Below are 24,430 nucleotides of genomic sequence, written 5' to 3'. Positions count from 1 at the left end.
ACACACACACACCACTCCCTGCCTCACAGGATTTAGGCTACCCTATACTTATTTTTTCATAAAACTCATCACAGTTTAATTTTGCCTTTATTTCTGTGATCACTCGCTTGATGTTTGCCTCCCATATAGGACTGAATCCTCGAAGGGGTCAGGCAGCCTGCCTGCGTGGCTCACTGCTGCCCTCTCGTGCCTGCAACATTGCAGGTTCTCCATCAGTGTTCGCTGAATAAAGAACGTCCTCTGTAGCCACATCTCTCCTTAAAACCCTTTATTACTCAAAGAGTTAATAGAAGTGGGTCAAAACTCACTGATCGCTGATGATACACAGATCTCCCCAAGTGAAGTTACCCTTCCGAAAAAGACCCACCATCAGCACTACCGCTGGCCCAAAGGATACTAGAGAAAGAAATTTCTTTTAAAGGAATTCTTTTGGCTATTGGCGCAGGATCTAAGTCACAGGAGCGATGTGAGAGATGCAAAGCTCTGCCAGGTGTTCCATTTGGATTTTTTCAAACAAAACTCACAAAGGGGAGGAAATGCTTTCCTGCTTTCTGCCACGAAGACAGGACAAGCCAGGATGTTAATTAAATTACAAATCAGCTGCCTGCTCGCAGCTGACAGAGCTCTGTGTGCTTCCAAGCAACGTCAGATATTTTAAACCCTCGGCAATTACCTACAAAGGAGGCGCTGCCAAGAAGGAAGCGCGCATGAATATTTAATGGATCTTAAGATCCTTTTGGAAGAACTGGTGATTTACATGATTGTGAGGGAACTTACTCTAGCTCAGTGCTGCCCTCCATCTGCGAACGGAAGATGTGAAGATGCTGGACATGAAGTGTGGGATGAAGTGCTTTCTCTCCTGCAACTCTGAGCTATGCCCAAGACCCCGGGGAGGCCAGGGTCACACCGGATTGGTAATTGTCTGATTAGACAGCCCTTAAGTTCTCTGAGGGAGTCTGAATGGGAGCACAGACCTATGATCTAGGAAAATCATGCATGTGGAATTGTTAAATGACTTTGTATAAGATGTCACACATTCAGGGTGCTAATTACCATGTACAACATGCTTTCAGAAGCATTGTCTCAAGTAATTCAAGAATTGGAGGAAGACAGTATTGTTATTCTGATTTGCAAATGAAAAAAAAAAACAAAAAACAGAGGGTGGGAGAGTCTCCAAAATGTTAAATAAAGGGCAAAGCTGCCTTTCAAACCAACCTAGCCAGCTGACTCCAAGAGGCAGCCCAGTATAGTGAAGTGTGTGCGAAGCCTGGCATTAGAAGCATTGGGCTCAAATCTTGCTAATGCCACTTGCTAATGCAACTTGAGAAACATCTGTCAAGTTGCTGGGCATCTCTGAGCTTCAGTTGACTGAAGCTATAAATGGGTGATTGCAGAATCTACCTCACAGAAGTATGAACATTGAATGAGACTGTATTCCTGACACACGGTAGCTGCTTGACCAATGTTAAGGATCTCCTTTCTGAAACTCTCAAGTGAGATAATACATGGAAGGACTTAGCAGAGTGGTCACTTAATATCAGCTATGATGATCTTATTGCAACACTGGATTTTTTTACTTGATTATAAAAGACTGGAAATATTTTTTCAAAAACTAATTAAAGGGGGAAACTGGAGCCTCATTTTTTTTAAAAAATGTTGCTTTCAACCTCTTCAAAACATACAATTACAACTTTTCCATTACCCCCTAACACTGTGCTCCAAACTCACAGTTCTCCTGATCCCACAACGCACTCTTCTTGATTCATTATGCTATCCCCAGTGCTTGAAAACCTTCCGGTTCTCTCAAACTCTCTCCACTCAGCTACTGGACTCAGCTACTGGAGCCCTGACCACTCCAGCTACTGGACTCCTCCCAATTCTTGCACTTAACAAGAATTTATTCCAGTTATAAAATAAGTAACAGGAATATAATGGACAGCATGGTGACTATAGTTAATAAACACTGTAACAAAACAAAAAATATATATAAATTTGTTAAGCACCTACTCTGTGCCTGCCATTATAAGTGCTAGGGATACAATATTGAATAAGAAAGACATATTCCCTCCTACCCTTTGTTCTTGATGTCTTCTTACCTCTAATAACCCCTCTAACTCCCTTTCACCTGGCAGTTGCCACACCCCTTAAAGCTTAACTCCTGTATGATTTCTTCCCAGATGCTTTCTCTGGCCAGCCAGGTTTGGCTAAGTGTTCTTTTTCTATGCCCACATGACTGATGCCCTGAGAATTCCTCCCTTTTTTAAAAGCATGTATGTATCTGCTTTTCTCGTGGGAACATAAAGACTTCTTGATTCATTATTGTATCACCAGCAGCAAACATTCTGCCTGGGATCCTGTAGAATTAGGTGCTCAATAAATGTTTCTGAGCTGAACTACCGTTGGTGGAGATATAAGTTCCTTGGACTCCTGTATAATCCACCATACAGCACATCCCAGAAGCAGCATGTACTCAAGAAACCCATCTGGATCCTATAGGAGATCTGGTTACTGAGCAGCACCCTATAATATTGTTAGCAATAAAATGAGCAACTGGTTGATTGTGTAGTACAGTAATAAAATAAGTCATTCAGGTTTTTGGTGTGAAGAATGTTAAAAGGAGTGTTGGCTAGTGGCTTTCTGGAGCAAGAAGTTGAGAGGAGGAAAAATTGTGACATTTAAGAAAGAATTGAGTGAGTACCCCCCTGTCCCCTACTCTACCAGAACTGAGTTAGAGCAACTAAGGAAACACAGCACATAAGTGGGACCATCCCAAGTAATGTGACCTGAGACTCTAAACCCCAGACACACAGACAAGAGTACCAATCTTGATAACCACAATAAAATATACTGAATTATATGTAAGCAGGGGAGATGTTTGGGAGAATACACACTATGCTGACACTGCTTGTCTCTGGGTGATTATTAACTTCACTAGTGGCCTGGTGCACAAAATTTATGCACAGGGCAGGGGGGGTGTTTCCTCAGCCAAGCCTGCACCCTCTCCAATCGGGGACCCCTTGGGGGATGTCTGACGGCCAGTTTAGGCCCGATCCCTAAACCAGAGGCTGCGGATCAGACCCTGCTTCTCTCTCTGGGCCTCGCCAGCAACCGTACCTCTCTCTCTCTCTCCAGGCCTCACCAGCAGCCTGGGGTGGCTGCTGATCAGCCCTGCCTCTCTGATCAGGCTCAGAGTAGGCCCAGAGACACTGACTGGCATAGAAACTGACCAATCAGAACCAAATCTGGGTGAACTGCATGGAGCCAATGGCTGCCTAGGAGGCGGAGCCTTTGACACTGGCATAGAGAGAGAGAGGCAAGGGCTGATCAGCAGCTGCCACAGAGACTGCGGATCAGATCCTGCTTCTCTCTCTGGGCCTTGCCAGCAGCTTGGGGTGGCTTCTGATCAGCCCCGCCTCTCTCTCTCTCTCCAAGAGGTCAGCAGTTCAGCCTGTCACCATTCCCAGTCCACCCGAGCCTTCTGCATGCGCAGCCTGGTATTCAGTTGTCCCTTCAGTCATTTTGGACATTGCGGACCCTGGCTCTCTATATATACAGATTGTTTGAGCTACATGTGTTACTTGGAGAATAAAAATTAACACAATAGACGATGCAAGACATGATCACATATTTGTTTTGGTGTAAAGGAGAAGGCCCAGTGGGCTATAAGCTATGTGGCAAGAGGAAATTCTCCAGCCATGGAAAAGGTTTATACAAGTTTAGTTAACTTGGAGAGCTGGCTTAAGGGTGCAAGTGTGATGTCCAGTCAAAGGAAGGAGTGGGGAGAGCTGGGAAGACATTTACTGCGGAGGAAGAGAGCTTGAAGTCAATTGCTTTGTTATCAAGAAATCAAAGCAATGATCTGGAAACAGACTTGACAGTTAGTTTCTCCATTAAAATACAATTTCAAATACTGTCTGAGTAATTCTCCAGGGATAGCTGTGCTGGATTCAAGTGGGGGCAGTAAGATCTTGTACACAGTCACTGCCTGACTCAATCCACCTGCTGTAGCTTCTGTGGGTGAGAGCCCTTCACTGCTGAAGGCTAGAATTGTGTTGTGCTCCGAGTGCCCAGTGCCCAGGACAGATGAAATGTGTATTTCAGCTGAATGCTTCATCACGTGATGCCAATACCCTGCACCTCAGTTTCCCGAGTTTCAATTCTGTTCCTGCCACTAATGAACGACGTGACTTCAGGTAAATATGGAAGCTCTCAGAAACTCTGGTTCCTCATTTGTGAAATGGGGCTATTAATCCATAGAAGAGTGTTTCTATGGGAAATTGATGAGATAACATGTATAAATGTCTTGGCATAGGGCCTGAATCCTGCTTGATACTTAGAAAATCTAAGCCTCTTCTTATTTCTGCCAGTGTCATATACTCATCTTTCCAAGTATTATCAGAGGGTCAACACACACATGTGCACACACACACACACACACACGCACATACTCAGCTCAACCTTACCTCTATTATAGGACCTGGTTTCCTCCACCCACACTACCACAGGCATCATAGCATCATGATAGATCAGTGTAAACACCCTGAAGGAGACAGACTGAACTGCAAACACCTTGCCTCCACTGCTCAGAGATCCAGTTTCTTTTCTGTATGTGAGGCTGTCTTATCATCTTTACCCAATGCTCCCATCTGATTCAAGGCCACTGGACTCATTTGCCTATGATTATCATGTCTGTCCAGCAGGCAGAGAGAGGACAGTCTCAGACACAGGGGCTGAATATCCCACCACTGGGCTTCTGGACCTTAGAACCTGCTGTGGATTGGCACCTGCCCAGTCCTTCCATCTACATTTGACCTGAACCTAGAACATCTCCTGAAGTCTTTCTGGCTGTTTGTGTGCCTGCTCCTACTTTTCCCTGGGCAGCCTGTTGGCATGTGCTTGCTCTGACATATAGAGTACGAAATCCCTTCTTAACATGAGCATCATCATCTTTTCATTCAACAAAATATTTATCCAGCACGTTATGTACTAATAACTAAGTTTTCAGTAATAGAAGTGCAGTATTTTAGAAAAAGGTGAAAATGTATTACCTCTTAGAGCTTGAATGCTAGTTGCATAAGGTAAAATAAATATTTGCCCAGATTCTCTTTTTTCTCTACATATCCAGCAGCAGGCATGAACAGCTGTCCTCTCATGGGAAGATGCCAGGTGGTCCACTGGGCAGCCACTCTAAATTGTCTCTTGTGGTGATCCCAATAGGCTTGAACATCTAGCTGTATGTCTCCAGCTGCCTTGTCCAGAGCCCCCTCAGTGTGAGCTGACTTCAGTGACATTGGAACATGGAATAGGTGAAGGACCAGGACACAAGGTGAGGACTTGACTCTGGCCTCATCAACAGTGGGCTTCAATCAAAAAGGATTATAATATTAATATTTCCTCAAATAAAGATGCTTCATAATCCATGTTTGGTTTAGGTGGTTTAATCCGCAAATAAGATGTAGTTCATTTGGAAAGGCTTATTAGACTTAATCTAGGTATCTGAATATGCAATTAAGAGCCCAATTATAGAGTGCTATGTTGTGCTTATTACATCCTTAGGACCTATGCCACAAGTCAAGAAAGCCTAGAAAGTTTTCTCATTTTCTTGTCCTGGTGCCACCTTTCAGATGAGTGCCTCTGATATGGAATGCATGTGTGTTGATGCTTTACAACTATCAATTTATTTAACCCCTACAACAAAATTATAAACTAGTTACTATTTCCCCCTCATTGTACAGGTGAGAAATTAGAGGCAGCGAGAGATTAAGTACGTTGCTCACAAAATTAATGAGAAGCTAATTCATGCCTCATTGTCCTCACAATCCCCACATTTTCTCCAGCATTTACTGCCTCCAAGGCATTGTGCATTTCCTATCCTCTGACTCAGGTATTTCTTGTGTGGATGGTAGATACTTTGATCCTTTAGTTTAAATGTCTGAGTTCTGCAAGCTTCCCTTTTTCCTTGCTGGGCCACAGAATACAATTGAGAGAGAGAGCAGAGAGATAACCTAGTTAATGACATTGCCATTTACCTGGTCACCCCAATACAAAACTAAACAGATGAAGAAGATCCTTCAGCATCTTTCCCTTTTTATGACTTCCAGAGCAGGGTCAACCTAACTCAGCCGGCAGAATACAACATGTAATATCAGAGTCAAGGCCAAACAACTTTACATTAGAATGAAAGTTCTTTGATGAAGGCAGTGAAGCTATAGTCCATAGCCATCTCAGTAGGCCTCTGGGAGGTAGGGGGGATTTAGTCCACTTTGTCAGGTGAATGAGTCTATATTCAGTTAAATGGGTTCTCCTGCAGAAGGGACTCTTGTTCTGTCTTTTTCTTTTTTATCTCCATTGCCCCATCAGGCCCTTGTTCCTTTCCCAGATTATTGCACTTGCCTCCTCATTCCCTTTCCAAAACCACATTGCTTTCCTGCATCTCCATCTTTTCCCACCCCTGTCCTCCACAACCTGTTGTTCCACCATTCTAGATTATTTGCAATTCAGAGTAAGAGCATCATATCACCTCTGGGACTTTGCACTTGCTACCTCCCTGGTGTATTTTGCCATCACCTTCAGGGCTCAGCTAAGATGATACCTCCTCCCAGGAGCCACCTTGACTGATCCACATCACCTGTCGTCTGTGCCCCTACCCCACACTGGGGTCAGGACTCACAGCAACCTGTGTACACACAGAACACTTTTATGTTATAATTTATGCATTTTTACTTGATTGTTTACCTTCATAGACTATAAGATCTTTGAATGGAAGGGTAAAGTCTCATGTATTGTTGTGGCATCTGTGCCAAGTATTCAATGGATATTGAGTAAATATTTGTTAAGTAACTAATACCAACCTAGTAACTAGCTGCCTTATCTGCATTCTCTCCATCATCCAATTATTCAACAATCATCCCCAGAAACACTTGAAGCACAACTTTGGCCATGTCACCCTTTAAAGCCCTTCAGTAGTTCACTGCTGCTCCAGAATGAAACATAGACACTTTGCATGGTGTTCGTGCCACTCCCAATCTCTCTCTAAAGTCCTGTCTCCTCCTGTGCTTAATTACCTGTTTAAATTCGGGTGCAGCATAAGGTCATTTGGATCAAGAATGAACTGTATGTTTGAAAGTGGTCCCATAAAATTGTCACAGAATTGTGCTACCACATTCTTAATCTTCAAACTTCCATTAACTTCCTTGTATTCTCTCCAATATATCCTTTGACACAAGCAGTTTGAAATATTCAAGAGAAGACAGAAATTCCAAGGAGGCTAGCTTAGCCTCAAAATAAGAAACCCAAGGACCACAATTAAGAAACCAGTTTGCACCAGAAAGACCCAAAATGGTCCCTGAAATCCCTTTCTAAGGGACCTTTTGACAAACTTTTCTTCCTTAGTATATTATAAAAATCATGCCCAAGGGTGGGGATTTAACATTTAAATGAGACATGCGATGTATGGCTATGCATGTTCCAAGCATGTTTAGGAACTATGCATGTGCCTTGGAAATCCAAGAAATATCCACCTTTTTATCAGAAATGTTTGCCCCTGAGACCCCCTATCTGCCCCCCAAATGCTTTAGGACTGTCCTAACTCCCACAATCGGGAAAAAGGGGTCTTTAAAGCGCAAGCTCGTCCTTCTCCATTCCTTGGCTAAAGAATAAGATTTCTGATCTGCTGTACCAGTTTCATTCTATTGGTGCGAGCAGCACGGGGCAGAAGAAACACAATTTTGGGTCCCCGCCTCGAAAGAGTTGGAGACAAAATTACATTGGAGCTGAAAAGTCACTACAAAGCCTAGTGACCTTGTAGCTGTAAGTTGAGGAAGTAGCAGGAGGCATTACAGACTATTCATAGTAATGTTATCAGCTAGAAATGCCTGGGGCATTCATCTGAGCCCTGGTGAGCTTCCCAGGTATCACTCTTTTCTAAACCAGTGTTACAACTAGACTGTCCCTTGTGGGTTTTGTTAAGATTGCAAGACACCTTTCAGCTATAACCATTAGAAACTTCAAAGAAAAAAAAAGAGTTTCTTACTTACAGGCCCTGGAGCTACAAGGCATGCCAGGGGCACACAGCGAGGTCAAGGTAAGGGGAGAGAGAGAGAGCACAGGTACCGGGCTGCAGTTCGGCTGCTACTGGAGGTCAGGAGGGGGGCTAGGGTTTCGTGAGTTCACTGTTTATTGGTGAATTTAAAACCTAAGACCTAAGAATGGGAATTTAATGGGAAAGAGGGGGGAAAAAAAGCAGCCAAGTGGTTAGTTACTAAAATTTACTAAGATCTCGAAAACAAAGGAGACTCAGTGGGAGAGGAGGCCTGGCTCTTTATCCAGTGCTGGCCAAGTATTTATTAGAGATAGTCACCTTGGAGGTGATGGCTCAGCAGCTGTCAGGGCTTACAGGACCATTACTCAGGTGTTCACGGTGATGCTGGTGTCAACACACCTACTATGCTGCAATCCTATGGAAGTATGTGCCTACAACCACAGTAGTGGGCTCAACCATCTAGGTTTGTATAAGTGCACACTATTATGTTCGCACAAGGACAACATTGCATAAGGATGCAGTTCTCAGAACTTATCCTCATCTTTAACAAGCTGTGACTGTTCCTTACATTCCATTCAAACTAGCAAGTGAATTCTTTTTCTAAAGCCTCTCTCATTTTTCCCACTTCCCTGTGCTCTTTCTTCTGCCTTGATGATGGCCTTTGAATCACAGGTGGGGAGTTATGTTGCTCTTTTTGTGAAGTTCTGTTCAATTGTCACCTTTTCCACAGTCTCCCCTGATCTTTCCCAAGCAGATGTGATCTCTCCTTGTCTTCTCTCTGGACTGCTCCTACAATGAAATTGTCTGTCCCTGAGTTTGGAATTGTTTCTGTCCATCCACCCTTTCATTAAGCACTCACAAGGAGCTACCAAGGCCCTGCGATAGACACTGACAATATTTAGAGACAAAACACAATCACAGACCTCACTGAGCTCCCTTTGGAGTAGCAGAGACTAATCAAAGATGTCACTGATAAGACACATCTGATTTCAGAGATGATAAATATTTAAAATGCGCACCTTAAAGTTGATGACATGGCATATTAAAGTATACTAAACACAGGTCCCCAGGAAGATACACTTAACCTAGCTTTGGGGACAGCGTCCTGGAGAATAAGACACCTCTGATTGCTCTTACAGAGTGAAAAGTCATCAGGCACAAAGACAGCAAGGTACTAGGAGAGGAACAGCAAGTTCAAAGTCAGGGAAGAGTGATAATGGAGCATAACTACTCTTAAGACATTAACATGCTTGAAGGAGTGTTCTTACATATGTTTCCTCTGGAGGGTTTCAGACACAGCCTTAAATAGTTGTGTTAGATGGAAATTAAATGTATTTTGGGCCATAGAATTATTAGCAAAAGGATATAACCATTTGTGTTAGATTGAAATTAAATGTATTCTGGACCATAGAATTATTAGCAAAAGGATATTACCATTTATGTACTACAATTTGCAGTGTGGAACTAACATTTCAGGGGATTTTGAAGAATAAATTGCTTGGGATAAATAGTCAATTTGAAATCTGAAATAGAACTGATAAATTTACCATCCAGGAGAACAGGGTCTGAATGATTAGACTGTGGCATGGCTGGACTTTCATTTATTTGTAGGTTTGACAAGGCTAATAGAGGTCGTCTAATGCACATTCTGCATTCACCATAAAAATCTTAGTTCTAAAATCTATGAGCAACTTCTGACCTCTGTTGGGACCTGCTCAGTCGATGCAGCTCATGGTTTCTACTTTTGTGTGTTTCATTTTCTTCTTCCTTGTATCTATCCAGTAAATACTGTTTTTTCTGGATCAGAAAAATTAACAATCATAATGAAGCTTCTCAAACATGTCACCCTTTAGTCTAAGAATAGTTACCCCCTCCTTAATTTGGATAGGACTAGTTCATCCTTGAGCAGAGACCAATCTGTAGATTGATTACATGCACGAGCAGCTGGAATTCAATAATGAACCAGGCAGACAATATTCTCTCTCTTAGAGCATCCCTTCTGGTAGAGGTGCCCGACTAAACACAAATAAATGAAATAATCCCAGATTGTCAGGAAATGTGAAAGTGCTCCAAGATAGCACAGAGGAGAAACCTTAGTCCACAGAGGTCAGGGGACACTTTCTAAAATGATATAAAAGCTGAATCCTGAAGAATGAGAGATTTTCTGTGTGAAGAGTTGGAGAGACCACATTGCAAATAAAAGGAAGAACAACCATGGGAGATTCTGAGCTGGGAAAGAGCTTGGTGGGTTTTAGAACTGACAGAGCTTTCTAAGGAAAGGTGAGTGAGTGTAATCTGAGGACCAGACCACACAGGGCCCTGTAGGTCTCAGGTAGGACTAAGCTCCTCACCCTGAGAAAAATGAGAAGGCAACAAAGATTTCAACAGCAAAGTGATGTGATATAATCTATCTGTGTGAAGAGTTGGAGAGACCACATTGCAAATAAACGGAAGAACAACCATGGGAGATTCTGAGTTGAGAAAGAGCTTGGTGGGTTTTAGAACTGACAGTTTTCTAAGGAAAGGTGAGTGAGTGTAATCTGAGGGCCAGACCACACAGGGCCCTGTAGGTCTCAGGTAGGACAAAGCTCCCCACCCTGAGAAAAATGAGAAGGCAACAAAGACTGCAACAGCAAAATGATGTGATATAATCTATAACAGTGGTCGACAAACTGTGGCTCGCAAGCCATATGCGGTTCTTTGGCCCCTTGAGTGTGGCTCTTCCACAAAATACCATGTGCTGGCGTGCAATAAAAGTGTAATATGGTAATTAGACCAGATGTCCTTCAGGATGAAGCCATGGCTGCCTGGGTCCCGGTTTGCTGGAGGGAAGCCGGTGCCGGCAGCTGGGAGAAGGAAGGCCTACTCTTGCATGAATTTTGTGCATCGTGCCTCTAGTTTATATATATATATATATAATTGTTTTCCTGTTTCCTTTTCCACACATCTAAAACTTTTTAAAAAATTATTTTTTCTTTTTTGTTAATCCTCACCCATTGATATTTTTAGAGCGAGTGGAAGGGGGTAAGAGGAAGAGAGAGAGAGAGAGAAACATCCATGTGAGAGAGACACATTAATTGATTGCCTTCCGCACACACTCAGAATGGGGCCAGGGATTGAACCTGCAAACAAGGTATATGCCCTTGACCCAGAATCGAATGCGCGAACCTTTGGTTCTCGGCCCAGTGCTCTAACCACTGAGTATGCCAGCCAAGGCATAATTTAGATTTTTAAAAGCCAACTCCTGCAATGTTGCTGAGACTGTAAAATGGTGCAACTACTATGGAAAAACGGTAGGGGGATTACGCAACAAAATAAAAATAGAGCTACCATATAAGCCAGCAATCTTATTTCTAGATATATATCCAAAAGAATTGCAAGCAGGGCCTTGAAGAGATAGTTGCACATCCATACTCATAGCAGCATTACTCACATAGCAGAAAGGTGGAAGCCACACAAAGGTCCATCAACAGATGAACGGGTAAATGCAATGTGGTATAGTCATCTAGTGAAATATTATTCAGCCTTAAAAAGGAAAGATGTCATATAATACAATCCTTGAGGATATTATACTAAGTGAAATAAGCCAGTCACAAAGAGAAAGAAACTGTATGATTCCACTGATAAGAAATACCTAGAGCAGTAAATTCATACACACAGAATGTAGAATGGTGGTTGCCAAGGGCTGGGTAATGGGCTAAAGGAGGTTGCTGTTTAAGGGGAAGAAAGTTTCAGTTCTGCAAGATGACAAGGTCCTAGAGATTGATCACACAACAATGTGAATATACTTAACACGCCTGAAGTGTACACTTAAAAGGGTTAAGATGGTACATTTCAGGTTATGTGCTTTTCACCACAAAATTCTAGTGGCCGGTAGAGAATGGATTGGTGGAGAGAAGGGGGCGGAGACCAGTGGGAGGCTCTTAGGGGACCCAGTGAGCAATGCCTCTGCTCTCCCTACAGTAAGGCCACATCCGAGGCCCACAGACTCCAAGTTCTCACCCACAAAAACATTCCAAATCCCCATGTATCTCATTCCTTCAACCTTCCAACATCTTTTATCAGAAGAGAAAAAAAAGTAACAAAAATGGACTTTATAAGAGTGGGTGACGAAACCAGCTCTCTCCTGGGCCCATCTTTTGACTGGGCAGGAAGAGGAAGAGGTCAGGTAGCAGGTGGACTTTAAGCAATTGTATGCAACCTGCCTTGGGAATTAGATGCTCTGTGTCAGTCTCCCACAGAAATGGCCTTCTCGTTGTTTTCAATAAACGTGGGTACTAGCCTAACATCAAGTTAGGAATTTTTTTTTCCTGACTCGTTTTTCTGTTTTGCATCATAGCAGCAGCCCTAAATGGTGAAAGCACAGAGGGCAGACAGAAGAACCCAAATTCCTCAGCTTACACAGGGGGACCCCTAAATTCTTAGAAAATAATTATTTTTTACTTTCATAAGAATTATATTTAAAATTCATTATGAAATATTTCATGCATACATGATAATTTATATTAACTCCGCAAGCTTTAAAGAGTAATATAACCAACGCCCTTGTATGTGTCACTCAGCTTTAAAAGTTGAATAATATAGTAAATAGAGTAGAAACTCCTGGGTACTCATCCTTCGCCATATCTATCTCCCTCTCCTCAGACATAACTGTTAACGTGTTCACAATTTCCTGCTTCTCTCAATGGTCTTATTAGATAGGCACATATCTGTGATGGTTACTTTTATGTGTCAACTTAGCTAAACTATAATACCTAGTTATTAAATCTGGGTGTTGCTATAAAGCAATTTTGTAACTATTATTAACTCCTACAATAGGTTGGCTTTAAGTACAAATTAGCCTTGCTAACCTGAGTGTGCCTCATGCAATCAGCTGAAAGGCCCAACGAGCAAAACTGGGGTTTCTGAGAAGAAATCTCCCTGTGGACAGCGGCTTCCATTCCTGCCTGAGAGCGCTCAGCCTGCTGGTCTGCCCCAAGGATTTCGGACTCCTCAACCCCCATGATCCTGTTAGTCAACTCCTTGAGATAATTGTTTAAAGTTTTAGAATAAAGTAAACATTTTATTTTACTCTGGTTCTGTTTCTCTGATATTATTCCTCTAAAAAAGGTGTAGTGGTTTTTCGGCCAGTTTTGGAACTTTACATAAGCAGTTTCATATTGTGGCTCTCTTTCTACAACATTGTGAAATGTATTCATATTAACGTGTACAGGTCTAGTTCATTTCTTTTTAATTTTGTACAGAGTGTCACTGTATGGTACAACAGACCATTTTCTTGCTATGGAACACTGGGCTATTTTTATTGCTTTCCTTCCTGGAATAACAAAACTATAGCAATGCTATTATAACATTCTTGTATATGTTTCCTGGTGCACATATGTAAGAATCTCATTAGGACAGATGCCTAGGAGTGGAATTTCTGCATCACAGAATTTTGCATCTTCAACTTTACTAGATAACCAAATTGTTCTAAAATGGTTGCATCTATCCTCAGGAACATACCAATTTATCAGAATCATATAAGATTTATGATTGTTCCACATTCTAAAGAAAACCTGACATTATCAAGGAAAATACTTCTAACCTAGATAGATATACATCTATTGAGAACATAGAATCAACAGGGATTAAGGATACATTAGATGGGATAGGTGAAAGAGAAAACGAAGTAAAAGATAATTATCAGATTTTTGGCTTTTGTAATAATTGAAATTTGTTCAAAATGTCATCTCTTTGCTTCTTTATCACAGATACTTGAGATAAACTTGAACAAACACTATTTCTCAGATTCAGTATCGCCTTTGTGCAAGACCTTCCTTCAGCCACCAGGTGGCAAGCTAAGCATCCTCAAAATTAAAGTTCCAGGCTGAGATCTGTGTGACTGTGACTGTTCTTGGAAAGTTTATAAAGCAAGAATTAATTCCTCAGTAGATTCTTCATAGATATAATACACATGTTTCTTGCATACTGTAAACCTTCCTATTTACCAATTTCTCCCCTTTATACATGAGTTTTTTTACTCTTCTTTTTTCTTTTTAAAAACTTGGAATCTGTCATTGCTCTATTAGTATGCTTATTTGGCTCCCTTTTATTACTGCATACATTCTAAACTCCTTTGCCTGACATACAGGACCTTCTACAAATTGTCTTGAACCTGCATTTCTAGCTTCATTTCCTCTTACTTCCTCCCCACTCCAAATATACACCCACACACACATACACTGTTTCTCCTTCTCAGCACATTCCAGCTCTCAGGGCCTGATCCAGCCACACCAAATTCCTCCCAGGTCAGTGTAACACACTAGTCATACCTCCATGACATGGTAAGAGCTGTTGACTTTCAATACTCTCCCATTTTTTCCACCTATTCAATTGAAACTCAAATTTGAGTCTTCGAAAGATGCCAACGTCTCCTCTAACAGTTATCCATGACTCTGCTAAGCCCCCTAAATCATTTTTTTATACCACCATTAGAGCTTTCATGTTTTCTTTATTGATTTTTTAAATATGTGTTTATTTTATTGATTTTTTTTAGAGGGAGTGGAAGGGAGAGAGATAAAAACATCCATGTGAGAGAAACATCAACCGGCTGCCTCTTGTACGCTCCTACTCAGGATCCAGCCTTCAACCTGACCAGGAATCAAACCATTGACCTCTTGGTTCACGGGTTGGTGCTCAACCACTGAGCAACACCAGCCAGGAAGAGCTGTCATGTTTTATTATGACATTTTTGCCTTTGTTTCTCCTTCCACTAAATATGTGTTACTTGCTAACAAGAAATCATTACAGATTTTTTTTTCTTAAATCTAAGGCCTCACACTGTGCCTGGCCAGTTGGTAAGTCTCAATGAATATTGACTAGCTTGCTGAATGGATGAATAAATGAATGACTGAATGAATTAAGATTATATGAAAATAAATATTTTCATTTTAAGTGATTTATCATTTTCATCAGTATATACAGTACTTAATACAGTGTTTATATTGTTAGAATTTTTACCCAATATTAATTATTATTATTATGAGAAAAATCACTTAAAAGTAAACAAACATTGAATTGTCAACAGGAGGTAGGAAATCCTGCTTCTTCCCATGAGGAGGTAAGCCAAGGACAGCTGGAAAGATGGCATAGCTCAGGAAATAATTAGAGACCCAAGCAATGTGTACATATGCAAATCAGCATAATATACTAATACAATAAAGTAGTTCACTTAATGAATGATTAAATAAATCATTGGGTTTAGCTGTTGGCATAAGTTTCCATAATTCAGTTGACACGTCAAATATTTTTCTCAGCAAAGATATTGATTTTGCACAAAGGTTATAATTTAACAAATACATAATATTGATTTTTTCAAGGCTCTCAGTCCAGAGCTATGAGGATCTCAGCAGAACGGTAACTCCTTCTAATTAAAAGCCTCGGCATGTGAATATGTGCCATAGGGCAGTAGGCGCCCCATGATGCACTGGAATCTGAGTTTGCCTATTCACCTCTTTAGTCCTGTGACTATAGCCTCATCCCTGATAACATTTTTTTGCATTTTGTCTTCTTGGTTTAAGATCCAGGAGATTTTCTGTCTCTATTAAATTATACTAGGGTGTTTTATTAATTATATGAATAGCTATTGAGTGTCTACTGGGTGCAAGGGAATGAGCTATGCTCCAACATATTGCTTGTGACATGTTCTTTCTACTGCTTTTTAGATATTATTTGGATAAAGGCCTACACAGAGCCAGATGTTCTTCGGGAGGAAGAGTCTAAACCTCAAAATATTTATATTGGTATACTGGAGGATCTTGTACACTTGGGCATATACAGAAAAAGTTTATCCCAGCAGTTTTAACAGAATCCTTCTCAGATACTTTCAGGAAACAGCAGCTGTAGGACTGTATATATAGTCCAGGTCCCAAATTTGGGAACTTGACCTTTTTCTTTAAGTCAAATCTAGTAGGATAGCCACCTTATATTGATTTTAGCTAATATTCTCAAATGGAACTAGTTAAGTCAGCATATAAATTGCTGTTGACTATTATTGAATACCCACAGTGTGCTAGGCACTATTAATTCAACTGGATCTCATTAATTCAAGTGAGTAACTAGGTCCCCATTCGGAGGGCTCACATTTTACAAATGACCAAGCAAGAGAAAAACACCCAGCTGAAGGCAACAGAACTGGCAGGCACTTTCATCATCTGCTGTTAATTGGAAGAAGTAGAACTTAATTTTATTCAGAATAATGCTTCATCATGGCTTTGGGAAGTAATGAAGTCTCAGGGGGTCTGAATGGGTTCCTCTAATAAACTTCACACGAGACATAGAAGATTGGTTGAAGGAGAAGAGGGGTCCTCTTACAAAATTTTAAGAGTTGTGGGGAGGTAAAATAAAATGAATTAAATCTACATTTTTGTGTCAAATGCACCAGAAAAAAAATCACAAAATTATTTTCTCTGGCCATCCATGGATTACTCCCTTTGAAGCTAACTTATGGATGAGAGCATGCAGGGTTAAGAGAAGGAAATGAGGGGCATGCTGAACTTGAGTTACAGGTGAAGTACCTACGACTCCAAGGGGTTTGGGTGCCTTCCTTTGTTGCAAAGGGAAACTAATAAGTTGATAGCCTGGAGTTGGAGGACTCACACTTTTTCATAAGACTTGACATTGCATTTTCCTAATGATAGACCCTTCCTTATTAGTGGCTTCCTGTCATTATTTGATTATAATTGTTTATTTCATGGATTCTTTCAACAATGTGTACTAGGCATCTCTAATGAGCAAGGTATTCTGCTAGGTACTAAGAAGACAATAATCTACAAAACAATTGTATCGCCTGCCCTCATGGAGTTTACAGTCTGATAAGAAAGGCAAATGTTAAATGCAGACATCACTGTTTAACTATAGCCATACATAAGCTATGAAGAAAAAGCACACTGGGTATTTGGAGAATGCACCAACAAGTAGTAGCAATACTAATTCAATACTGTGGATGATAATACAAAGAAGAGCTACCCTTAACTGAGCACCTACTCTAGACACTTTGCTTAAGTACTTGGCATTCTTTCTTATTTTTACACTAGAGGCCCGGTGCATGAAATTCGTGCACTTGGGGGATGATCCTTCAGCCCAGCCTGCACCCTCTCGCAGTCTGGTAGCCCTCGGGGGATGTCCAACTGCCAGCTTAGAGAGCAGGCCTAAGCTGTCAGTGGGACATCTTTAGCACTGCCGCGGAGGCAGGAGAGGCTGCTGCCACCACCGCTGCGCTCGCCAGCCGTGAGCCCGGCTTCTGGCTGAGCAGCACTCCCCCTGTGGGAGCGCACTGACCACCAGAGAGCAGCTCCTGCATTGAGTGTCTGCCCCCTGGTGGTCAGTGCGTGTCATAGCGACCGGTCGTTCCGCCATTTGGTAGATTTGCATATTAGCCTTTTATTACATAGGATGTACCTTGTGAGTAAGAATCAAATAACCTTCTGTCACAGAAGAGACTCTTGCCCTATGGATTTCATGATGCCAGTTGCTACCTACCACATCTCACCAAAGGGCTGGTTATTGCCTGAGGGCTGCCATTTTGCCATCTCTCTTTTAAGACTCAGTTTAAGTGTTATCTTGTCTGAGAAGTCTTCCCTCCAAGAAGCCAATGTTCTCTCTTCTGTGATATTCTCTCTTTCCGGTGATCTTGGTTTAAGCACCAATATGTTGAAATGCAATTGATCTATCTACATGTCTGACTTCCCCACTGGACTATAATCTTCCTGAGGAAGAAGATTAAAATTTAACTGTGTTTTATTTATTTCTATACTCCTTTCATCTTGCAATCTCAGGTACTCGATAAATATTTATTAAATCATTGTTGAGTGAAATAAAATTTGTTCTTATAGTCTATAGCAAGACTGCACCGCATAGTGGAAACAGATAGCATTTCATTTGAATTGCTGAGAAAATATTTGAAAGGCAAATTGTTAATTAATAAGTATCTACAATAGACCAGGCACCCGGTACACAATACATATTAAACTGACAATTTTAAATGGACATTTTTTTTTTTTTACTTCCTGAGTGTGGACAAACACTGTCAATGTCGAAATAGCAACTAGGTTTCAACCAAATAGAATCCATTTAGATAATTTAGCCATGTTTTACAATCTTGACTTTTGCTAATAATAATGGGACAAAATGTGCTTTGAAAATACCAATCAATGTCTAATAATGTCAGTGACCCTGGAGCTGGAAGGAATTCAGACATCCTTTGGTTCAGTTTCCTGCCTACAGGAGGATCTGCTCAGGCCCGATGGCTTTCACAGGCTGAATCATGCCTACCATGTAGGTTTCATAACTCCTAACTTTTTTAAAAAAATATATTTTACTGATTTTTTACAGAGAGGAAGGGAGAGGGACAGAGAGTTAGAAACATCAATGAGAGAGAAACATTGGTCAGCCACCCCCTGCACACCTCCTACTGGGGATGTGCCTGCAACCAAGGCACATGCCCTTGACCGGAATCGAACCTGGGACCTTTCAGTCCGCAGGCCGACGCTCCATCCACTGAGCCAAACTTGTCAGGGCCCTAACTCCTAACTTAATGCCAGTCAATACCTCATACTAAGCCCTAAAACACTATTAAATGTAACCAAAAAGAAGAAAGAAGGAAGAAAGAAAGAAAGAAAGAAAGAAAGAAAGAAAGAGAAAGAAAGAAAGAAAGAAAGAAAGAAAGAAAGAAAGAAAGAAAGGAAAGAAAGAAAGAAAGAAAGAAAGAAAGAAAGAAAGAAAGAAAGAAAGGAAGGAAGAAAGAAAGGAAGGAAGAAAAAAAAGTGTTGTTACCTACTTCCTTCTTTGCATTTGGACAACTCGTCTCAGAGGGAGAGACCAACTCAACTCAAATTCCCAACACCTACATGAAGCCTTCCAGTTTTGCCTCATCTGAAAATACTTTCTCCCTCTACACTCTATCACTCAATGCTTATAATAGCCTGAAAATTATAGCATGGCATTTTGGTATAATGCTCAAATTATTTATTTAAATTAGGATCTAAGAGATGTATGTGTTCTGCCTTACAACTAAATTATTTCTAGCAGTAATTTTGTCTTTTATTTCTTAATGTCCCTGCAAGCAATTGGCATAGTTGATTTACCTTGTAAATTAGATTAAGGATGCAAAAACAAAACAAACAAAAAATGCCTTAAAAATTTATTTCTTGGAAGAAAAAAATACACCTTTTTTTTTTCTACTAAAATTCAATTCCTTTTAATTCCTTTTTTTTTTTTTTTTTAATCCTCACCCGAGGATATTTTTCCATTGATTTTTAGAGAGTGGAAGAGAGAGGGAAAGACAGAGAAACATCGATGTGAGAGAAACACATCGATTACTTGCCTCCTGCAGGAGCCTCTGGCCTGGGAGAAGCCTGCAACCTAGGTACGTGCCCTTGACCAGAATGGAACTTGGGACCCTTCAGTCCACACGGGCTGACCCTCTATCCACTGAGCTAAGCTGGCAAGGGCAATTCAATTCCATTTTAAATAAGTTTACCTTGGGTAACATTTCTATAAAAAGTCAATTCACTATCAGGCCCTATTCCTTGTGCCTAGTCCAGGAACTAGAATATGAGAATCTCTAAATAAATATGTGTTGAATGAGTGAATGAAAGTAGAATCCATGGACACCTGTGGACTTTTCTGCCACATCTGACAGTGAGCCACCTCCAAACATCATGCTGAGTGAATGTATGAGTGAATGAATGGATCCACACCCACAGCACATTCATACATGCAGGGAACACTATGCATAATATAATTGTCATTTGTTTTTTTATTGTGTTCAACATAAATGTTGATTTTTTTTTTTCTTAAAAGCCTGCCCTTTTTGGAAGCCTTCTTCTAACATAATTAGTGAGAAGTAAAGACGGGCTGACCTTTTGACAGCAATCCCCAGAGCTGGAAGAAGTCATGTTTTTCTCTAGAACCTGGCATTTCTGCTGTGAGCAGCAGCACGGGGAGTTCACCAGAAGGGCTGGACCGTGTCATGGCACAGGACAAGGTGGCAGAGCTGACAGATGGGGTTCGGGTGTTATTTCTGAAGCAGTTAAAATCAGTTTTGTTTTTGTAACTCCTGCATAGCTGGTTCCTAGTTGCAGAAAGTTTAAGTAAAGCAGGTACATGAACACCTGAATGGCAACAGTGAAGCTTGGGCCTTGGTCCTGTATCTGCCTCTAATGGACATGTGACCACAGCAAAAGTACATTTCCTTCCCCGGTAGATGGGTTCCTCACATAAACTTTTTTAGGGAACTAGGCTAGAACAGTGGTTTCTCTGTTGTGCTGTGGAGATACACTGATGTTTAATTGTGGGAAGCATTGCAGGTATTCTGATATCATTAATACAGTGATTGTAAATCATTTACTTAAAAAGAAGAAGAGCAGAGTTAAGGGGGTATAACATCAAATCTCCCTTGTTTCTGGTGTGTTTGCTTCAAAGGAATAGAAAGGAATCAGATTTCAGCAAACTCAACTACAAAAAGCACAGCTATTTTATCTGGCTTAGAACTAATGGAAGGGACTCTGACATGCTGTGACAATCAGAGCTGTCTGCAGTGCTCTCTTTCGCCACAATATTTTGAGAGAGTTCATAACAACTTGGGCATGTTTCTAGGAACGAGTTGCCCCTGCATGCCTGCTAGTGAAGAAAGAATGCTGAGAATGGTGGGCAAGAAGCTGGTTAAATCCCTGTGAGCCCTGAGCCGCAGTGATTTGGAGGAGAGTCAACCTTAGGGGACTGGCTTGGCAGAGTCCCTGGGGACACAGCAAATGCCCACCCAGGAAGACTTCCGCCCTCTAAAGGAGCCACCCCAGAGTTCAGGTAATGTTTCTCAGCTTGGTGAGGCAGAGAGAGCGCTGGGTGGAAGAGAATGGTAAGAAAGAGACCGTGAATAAGCTTAAAATACCTCTTGCTTTAACTATTACTATAAATAATACCTCCATTTCTATTTCATTCTTCATAGAGTGTGGTTTAATTAATATTTACATGGATTTTCTTTAATAAAAAGCCATTCTAACAGAACTATGCTGACTCATGGTTATGGGTCTCCAGTTTCCAAAATTGTCCAATGGTTTGGATTAGGTATTATTTAGGGCCCCTCTTAAGAGTCTCCGAGCCCTAACCGGTTTGGCTCAGTGGATAGAGCGTTGGCCTGCGGACTGAAGGGTCCCAGGTTCGATTCTGGTCAAGGGCATGTACCTTGGTTGCGTGCACATCCCCAGTAGGGAGTGTGCAGGAGGCAGCTGATGGATGTTTCTCTCTCATCGATGTTTCTAACTCTCTCTCCCTCTCCCTTCCTCTCTGTAAAAAATCAATAAAGTATATTTTTTTAAAAAAAGAGTCTCCGAGTGATTTTTTTTAAATAGCAGAGACATGAGTTCCTGGCTCTGCAACCTGCTGGCAGCCATCTGAACTATAGATATCAAACCAGAAAGACCTTTCAAGGCGTGTTTGCAGTTTTGACCCAATCTAGCAAGAACATCACAGTGCGCTGTGATGGATTTGTAAGTGTAAATGGCCTCAAGAAACGATCTACTACCTATGACCTTTTGTGAGACATACAAAGCTATATGCTAATTTTAAAGACCTCTACAGATAGATTCTCCAATTTCTCTCGTCACCAACCACTTCTGGGTTTAACCACACTTGAAGTTCTTCCTGAAGTATTAATCTTTTCTGATGTATATGTTTAAAGAATTTCCTTCTAATCTTCAAATTCTAAAACAAAAACTGAAGTGTTTTTATCTTAGTTAGATGGAATTAAAGGAACATATAGGTGGCTGACTGTCCATATGCATTGATATGAATACTGTTTCCAATAGAGGCCTCTGACATGACATAGTTCTCTCTCACTCAGTGCCATGCCCTCATAAATGCCCCAAAATGTCCCATTAGCTGAAAGCACAGGCTGTTCCAAAGAAGTAGAATGATGAATCATGCTTTTTGGAGTTTGGGTATAAATCTACCAGTTATTTGCTGTTTAACTTTGGGGAGATTGAGTTAGTTTTCTTTTATAAATGGGGATAAAATTCCCACCTTACAGAGGTAATGGGATGATTAAAGTGACTAGAACATGACAGTGTCCAATACATGTCAGCTAGCCCCATGCGACACACAGAACACTATGGATGCAGCTGAAGGAAAAATCTCCAACTCCAAGAAACACAGCACCAGCCTGGAACATAGTATGTGCTCAGTTCTCATAGCATCTGTTGAGTGACTGAATGATTATTACTCGCATCCAAATGTTAGCTGGGTAAGGTCACATCATAGGCATTGATGCTCTAGCTCAGGTTTATGCAGGTAGGAGGCGGGTCTGATCACAAAACAGGTGCTTCTGAGAATAGGACCCAGATCACGGACCATATCGCTATAAATTATATTTACTTGTACTCGTATCACCTTCCCTACAAGCTTATGAGCTTCTTGAAGGCAGGGACTACATTTTAAATGTCTTACAACCTCCATACCAACCAGAGTGATTAGCAAATATGACCTCAGTAAATCTTTGATCTAGTTGAGTACTGCTGACTCCTAGCATAATATAACCACGGTTTCTAGATGAAATTGTACATGGGGTAATTGTTTTTTCTCCTCTGTATAAGAAAATGAAACTCTAGTCAAATAGGATCAGAAGCACTTTCTCAGATACATACTATTTGTTTTAATCTTATTAAAACGAAGCAGCAGCCTAGGGCTTCCTTATAAACTCATTCAAAAGTATTTATAAAAATCGAGGTTAACGAAATGTTGAAAGTTTGGATACATAGTGGATTTAAGGGCTAGGTCAAAACCCCCTGTTTGCCAAGATTTGAGTTGGTAAAAAAAAATGGCAGGGGAAATCCTCTGAATTGACAACTGATTCTATAAAAGAAGAGTGTTAAACCAGACTGCGGTTTCTGAAAAGCACAGCTGTTTGCAGTCAAGAGCAAGGCCACCATGCTGCCACAGTTCCTCTAACCTTGTTCCACTTTCCAGTGGATGGCAGGATAAATTTTGTTAAAAAAGATGTACTATAAAAAACCCTGACTCAGTCCTTCTCAGTCTACAGAATGAAGAGGGTCAGCTTTCCTTAAGTGATTGGCTTCCTGTTTTTCTTAATTATACAAAATGAGGACAATGCAAAACACAGCTGGTGGAGACTCAGATGTTGCTCAAAGGCCTGAAACACATAACTACTTTGCGATGAAAACCAAAAAATACTTGCTGGCGAGGGAAGAGCCGCAGCGACACATTTCCAGGGGCGTGCTTACTACAGCTAAAACAATTTCACCTCGGAAAATAAGACAAGGTGAAGGTCTTGCTGCAGGGAATGAATGGTAACCGCTATCTTAGACACAGCACACTCATGTTATGAAACAAAATAGAGAGGGAGACGGGGGAAAAGATATGATAGAGAGTATTGAGTAATTGGTTTATGAATGATGATACCTAGTGGGTAACACAGGGTTCCTTAGGTATAAATGAAAACTCAAAGTACCCTAGGCAATGAGAAAAAAAAGCTGAAAAGCATACAAATGGGTAACTAGTCAGTTGTGGAGCATAGCATGGAAGGAGGTCTCCTGGGGAGGGAGGCTGTATTGCTTAACCAGGTCTTGGAACAGATCTTTGGAACTATGTGATATTAAATGAGATGCCCATATATTTGATGACTCCTTGGTGGATCCCTACCCATCTTTCAAGGCTGAGTTCCAGTAATACCACCTCTGGAATGCCTTTTTCCAACAATCAGGTGGAAATAACACATCTTCATTGCACTTTCTCAGTGTTGTGGTTGTGTAGCACTAACAAAACTAGCCACATGAATTGTGTATATTTTCGCCTACCTGCTATACTATGAACTCATTTAAAGTAGAGGCTGTAACTTGATCATTTTTATAATCCCCCAAGCAATTGGCATCATGCAAGCCCTTAAGAAGAATTCAATAAGTATTAGTTAAATTAATTAATTTGAATAAACAGATGGATGAATAAGATATATGTCATTATGTGTTCACCCTCGTTGCTAGAGTGTGCAAATAATTTAAATTCAACACATCTTTATTTAACCCTGCACTTACTGTGTGCCAGGTTCTGTGTTTGCTACTATTAGAAGAAAGCATAGCTCCTAAGTCTAAAAGTTAGAATTGAATGCTGTTGCTGGACCACTCCAGGTTAGAAGTCATGAATTCTGATCTTACATAGCCATCAATGGCCACCCAATCACTATCTACACTAATAAAAGAGAAACATGGTAATTAGCGTACGACCGCTACCCTTCCCATTGGCTAATCAGCATATCCTTATGCAAATTAACTGTCAGCCAAGATGGCGGCCAGCAGCCATGCACTGAAGCGAACAGGGAGGCTTGCTTGCTCCAGTGACAGC

At 41.1% G+C, this 24,430-nt stretch overlaps 1 long non-coding RNA gene across 1 annotated transcript in view; it reads left to right on the top strand.

The window, feature by feature from the left end:
* LOC106724516 overlaps positions 1-12,333 on the top strand; it is a 21,106-nt gene extending 8,773 nt beyond the window's left edge. Inside the window, exons 2-3 of the long non-coding RNA XR_001360328.1 lie at positions 2,268-2,270; positions 12,323-12,333. This is a non-coding gene — a long non-coding RNA (uncharacterized LOC106724516). The remainder of the gene's footprint in view (positions 1-2,267; positions 2,271-12,322) is intronic.
* The last annotated feature ends 12,097 nt before the right edge of the window (positions 12,334-24,430 follow it).

The sequence above is a fragment of the Myotis brandtii genome, unplaced genomic scaffold (assembly GCF_000412655.1).
Source record: "Myotis brandtii unplaced genomic scaffold, ASM41265v1 scaffold86, whole genome shotgun sequence".
Taxonomy (NCBI): domain Eukaryota; kingdom Metazoa; phylum Chordata; class Mammalia; order Chiroptera; family Vespertilionidae; genus Myotis; species Myotis brandtii.
The sequence above is the reverse complement of the archived record's forward strand: the minus strand, read 5'-3'. Positions and strand labels throughout refer to the sequence as shown.